The sequence below is a fragment of the Diuraphis noxia genome, unplaced genomic scaffold, assembly GCF_037042655.1.
Source record: "Diuraphis noxia isolate RWA-SAM2 unplaced genomic scaffold, SU_Dnox_SAM2 contig0001, whole genome shotgun sequence".
NCBI classification, from domain to species: domain Eukaryota; kingdom Metazoa; phylum Arthropoda; class Insecta; order Hemiptera; family Aphididae; genus Diuraphis; species Diuraphis noxia.
Window position 1 is genome coordinate 20,917,620 of NW_028301711.1, and position 6,507 is coordinate 20,924,126.

Genomic DNA, 6,507 nt, shown 5'->3' on the forward strand with positions numbered 1-6,507 from the left:
TATCTATTGGCTATTAAAATGTTAAATTTATATTATTTTTTCTCTTTATACATTTTTTCGGTGAAATGTTTAGTATAATAAGCAACAACACAGATTATTGGTTTTTAAAATGTACAATATGTTCATACAGAGAAGGTGTTTAATATAATGTTTTACATTTTATACAGAAATATGGCAAGGTGGAATAGTATTATACAGTGAAATTTCAAAACATGTGAAGTTGCTTAAAATAAATTATATGATATTTTAGGAAACTGAATATATTTTTTGATATTGTCCAGATCAAGGCATAATACTTCATGAAAACAGTCAGCTATTTTGAGGTTGATTCTAATGTAGCTGTATTCTTGACAGAAACAGATTTTGTATTTAATTTAGAGTATTTTTTCACATGTGTGGCATGGTTAGAATCTTTCTTATCATTAGATGTTTATGACTCAACATACTTACATACTATAATGTGTAAGTATATTCTAATTCTATTAGGAATTACTTCTTGACGTCTGGATAGTGAAAAGGGTGATCTCCTGTTGGCATATAGCTAACTCATTTCCGGAGTATTATGAGTTTATATCCAAATCTAGGTAATCATAATTTTTTTTTTTTAGGGAAGATATCTAGTGCTGAATTTTTTGATATATAACTTATAGGTTAGAAATATATAGGCGGCGACCAGTTTCCATCCAGCGACACGCATCTTCCATGTAGGTAACTACATAAGCAGTGACAGGTGATAGAGGAAAAAGTTCCTAGAAAGTCAAATTAATTTTTTCCGCGTGTTTGAACTTCAATATTTTTGATATTGGGATATATACCCGTAAACTTACGATTTCTCATAGAACTATTTTCTGATTTTGTTGTAATGCAACATACCTAACTGATAATATTAACTGTTTTTAGTTAAATTACTAAAATGTTAAACAATTTGGATAAAAAATGTATTCATTATGGAAGATATTGCTTAATCTTGTTATGCTATTATGAAACTTATAAATGTAATTTATTAATTAAAAGTTATTTATATTTAATTAATAAATTGCATTATCAACTATAATTTTTTTCTTATACTTAAATATATAATTGTTGAAGCCAGCCTAACGTTATTGAAAACCTCATACGAGTTGGCTGACATTCAGTGGCGCAACAAGCGGGGGTGTTGGGTGGTACTTACACTAGGGCACCAGGGGTACCTGACATTTTTTAGGACACTATTTGATGTGTTTGTGATATCGGGAATTTCCAAAAATAATATTTTTAAAAAAGTTATTACGTTCTAAATAAATTTTATCAAAATTATTGGTATTTTAAAATATTCTAAAAATTAACTACATAACTTAGAAAAATGTTTTTATACATATCTACCTTTTTCTGTTCTAATAGATATTATTCTTTTCGACTTTTCTCTTCGAAAATATCCTGACAGACTTGACATTTTTACCTCTTCATAGTCTGCGTTAAACTGTTTAGCAACAGATCACATTCAAATTCGTAAAATACAACGCACACACAAATTTTCTCTAATGCACCTTAATAATATAGTTTTGGTACCCAGATAATACGGTACAAATGGTACAATATACATGAAGGTAAAAACTAAAAATTAATCATTATACACTTGCTTTCTTATCTTTTACTGGCTATTTAATATTTAAAAGATTATGAATTGAGGTACACATTGTAGGTCCTTTTAAGTGTACGGGTGATATCGATATTACATCATCAAATTATATATTTTAAAATGTCTGACAGAAAAATATTTTGGATTCTGAGCGGAGCAATGAATGTATTGGTTTTAAAATGATGTAGGTATGTGTTTTTTTTTTGTTAGAGCACAGTGGCGTCATTTGCGGCGGGATGCAAGGGTGTGCAAATGCATCCCATGCATTTTTTTTTAACACACTTTTTGTGTAGATCCTTTCATAGAAATCATAGAATCATAGTATAAAATAAATAACAATAATTATGGTTTTTTTTTTTTTATTAATCACAATATTTTGTGGAGCCCCACTATGTATAAAAAATATAATATTGTTCACATGTATAATTCAACCAGATTATTATAATTTATAATATATAATCTGTGATACAAATAATAAATTGTTACACAATCATGCGAGTGAAGCGAGCAACTTTGATATTACTTTAGATTTTCAATATTGGTTGTGCATCCCATGAAAAAGTGTGAAATTATGCCCATGTTAGTGCATCAAAATTTAAAATTCCTAGTAGTTTCAAAAGCACCAGGGAAAAAAAAATAAGAAAAACTGGAATTTCTACGCAAAATCGATTTTAGATATTGGTGTAACTATATAACAAATTACCGTAGTTACATAAAATTCTCACTAAATGTTAAAACTGGCATTTTCTATACTTGATACAATTTTCAAAATATTTTAAATCTTTTTAAGTTATTTATTGACATTTGAAATTTTCTATCTTATAAGTTTTTTTTTTATATAGATGACAATAAAATTTTATTTGTTGGGTATAAAAACTTCAAATTTAAATACAAGGACATCTAATATATCGTCATAATTGTAGTTAAAAAATATTAAAAATAAATAGTCACCATTTTTTTTATATGCATTAAAAGTTTGATCGCCGAGAAAAAAAGTTAGGGCATCACTACAGTACTAAGATTATTTTCCAATTAAGATTTATTGTGTTACTAATAATAAATAATAATACATACAATTATGTACATAAAGTTCTATAGATATAATGACAATATTATGTTGCTATATTAAAGTTCTAATAGATCTACGGAATTCAGTGGCAGAAATGTATTTTTAAGACACCCGTCGATCATTTAAATTCCAAAATAGTTCAAATATAGTTTCATTTTTTAATAATAATTTGAATTTATCTAATAAATAATGCATTTTTTGAAAAGGCATTTAAATCGAGCCCTAATCATTACAAAATGCTGTCTGAGATATATTTATACCTACTCGTATACCTATTCAAAAAATATTGACCGGGGACCGATTGTCCGCATATGGCATTTTTATGCGGGGACAAAATGTCCGGGGACCAATTGACCGTTTACCGGTAAACTAACTTACTTATACATTATGTGTGTTGGCCATACAATAATTGTGTGTGTGTTAATATTATTGAATCAGTCAGCAGTTAATATTACATACATAGGTGTTATGTATATATTTATAATTGTCAGAACATAAAAACCATGAACTAAACTACTTTGTATAGACTGGAAACAGTGTATTTAAACATTGTTAGTTTGATACCATATTAAAAAAAAAAAAATAACAATTAACAATAATTAATGATAGGCATATGATTTAATGTTGTTCAATTAAAAAATGTTTTAACATACCTAGCAGTGTGTTTTTGATTATCACCATAAATTATTGTTTGTATATTTTAATGGAAACAAACATTTCATTCTTTTTAAAATATATAAACCAAGTATTTATAAATTTTAATTGATAACAATTAACAGCTGAACAATTAAACAATGCAATTCTTATTATTTAAAAAACAATTAATGTTTTTGTATAAATTTAAGTAGTCTCAAAACATTTTTTATAATTTTTTTTTTTTTTGAAATCACTTAAGATTCGAGTTTTTATAAAACACAAAAACATAATTTTTTCATATTTAAGAGAAAGCAGAATATTTTTTCAGGATACTTCGATACACAGAAGTAGAATTTTGAACGATTAACTTACGAGTTGTAAGTTTATAAAGTTTGGATGAGTAAAGTGGTGTGTCAAAAAGTTGCCCTGAAAACATTTGGTCCACTGCATGCTCTCATCAAAACTTTAAAGGGCCTTGCTACTTTCCTCAATTATACTTCACAAGACCTCTACGTTGTCCTATATTTTGAATACTGAAAAAAATTGAAAAATTGAAAATATGAATATATATATTTATATAATTTTATCAAAACGTAATTTTAAATTTAAATTTAAAAAAATAAAAGTCTACTGTACATTCTATATCTATATACCTTCGTTTCATTGCTGATTACAAATATTTTTTTCAGATTTATAATCAAACAACTTATCAAATTTAAATTTTCTTAATACATTAAGTTGCCCTAAAGCAGTGGTGTAGCTAGGATTTTTTTGTCGGAGATTGTGGGGCGGAGGAAGAGTTAATAAATGTTTACATAGCGATGGTTTACCTAGGTAGCTAGGTTCTTCCATAAGCTTAACATGCAGAAAAAAATAGTAAAAATGACAATGAATTTTTTTTATTAAAAAAAAATATAATTTAAGAATTTTTTTATGACTCATAGGCCATTAAAATAATTATTAAATTTTGTCAACATTTGGGAGGGGGTGGAGAGGAGACAGCAGTTTCTTGGTTTTTATGAATTTAATATTGTTAACGAGTTAATGACATGCATTGGCATGATAAATATCAAATTAGTTAATATAGAAAAATGTAAGTTAGATTTAAAGTTAAAATACAATAATTTTATGTGTGTTATCCGTCAGCAGTTAATATTACATACATAGGTGATAGATGTCATGTTACATGTATACATATATAATTGTCACAATACAAAAACCACAAACTAAACTACTTTTCATGGACTAGAAACGGTGCATTTAAACATTGTAAGTTTGATACCATTTTAAATACCATGTTAAATTAATATACCAATAATTTAAGAATTATGAACGCAATAAACCAAATTTGATATGAGTCAACATTTGTATTTAATATAAATTAAAGAACTATATTCAAATTGTGGCCAATGAAAAAAATATATTTATTTTTTGGCCCTTGATATCAAAAAAGTTAGCGACTTCTAATTTAAAAACAAAAAGCAGTTGACACAATTACAGGTTATACTTATAATTATAATATTGAGGATATAACTTCTGAATATATGTTATTAATAAATAAAGGTAACCATAAAGCTAGATCTTCAATGTTAACCTATTTAACAAAATCACGACTCTCTCAAAAATTTGAAATTTAATTAAAGATGTTTACTTTTTATTATAGAATAATAACGAAATAAATATTTTAGGTAATAGTTTAATTTAATATTTGTAAACAGTACACTCAAAAAATATTTAATCAACTGTTTAGGCAAAGCTGGACCACTTAACTATTTTTTTTTCAAACTCATTATGTTCAGTTAATATTGAAAAATGTAAGTTAAGTTTAAAGTTAAAAGTAACTATAATTTTTTTTAATGTGTAAAAGTTAAAAGTTATTTAGAAAATAAAAGTAACTTAATTTAATTAAAAATCAGTTGGTTTTTTTCCAAATAAAGTTAACAGTTATACCTATCTTCTTTAAACCTAACAATTAACCAAAAAAAAGTAACTCGTTATTTAATATAGTTAAAAATAACTCATTATTTAACTTAGTTAAAAGTAACGTGTTATTTAACTTTGTTAAAAGTAACTTAACTTAAACAATTAACATAGTAATACGATAAATGCCTTACAAACTTTAAATAAATATATGCATTAAAATTAATTACTGAAGTTACTTATATTCTACTTTAATCCAATGAAATCTAAAAAAATAATTAATTATTTTTATGTATTTGTTTAAATAATGGTTCATAACTATACTAAATATTATAATAATACTATTAACTATTACTTATTAGAATATAATTAATTGTTTACAAAATCAATAATATTAAATATAATTCAATTAAGAGTAAGAATAAAATATTAAATTTCTTAAATAGCTTGTTCATTAATTTAATTAGGAAAATAGTAAATGCTAAGAGTCTATGAATGGCATGAACTATCTAAAGCCATTATTATGGGTTTGCATTATTCGCACTAACAAGCCATGTGGTAACTTTAATCCCAATAACGAATAAAAATATAATAAGAAGTAATAATATTAATAATGATTAGGTAGTTACCAATGAGTAATGTGTTTACATACATGTATGAGATACTGAAAGTAAATAATTACATTTATCTATTATTTGTGACTCAGTTATGTAATATAATAACCATTCTTAATTTTTATAAAATATAAAATATTTTCATATGTTGTTTAGGAAAAAAATTAACTTAACGTATCAAATAAACTAATAAGTAACTGAATAACATTAAAAAAAATTAACTTGTTAGGTAGAAGTTACTTTAAAAAAAAATAACTTAATTTTTTACTTTTTATGTATGGTGGGGAGGGGGGGGGATAGTAAGATACCTAAAAGGGTAAATAACCAATTTATGAACCCTGTAATCTGTATCGTTATGTTTAATTTTCTTAACTTTCCATAAACATTATATTACTGGACTAGGCCTGTGTATAACATTACATTACAATCGGCAACAAAACATCTCACATTAATATAAGCTGCTTTGATGACAAAATACAGTAATCTGTATCCTATTCTACAACTCTGCTCTATCACATATATCGAGTGAACAAAAAGCATCCTCTACATTTTGATGCTTTTCATACACTCATTGCTTGACGCTTGACTAGTAGAATAAGATCTATGATTACTAATATCGTTATTTAAAAATTGTTATTCAATTGCTTAAA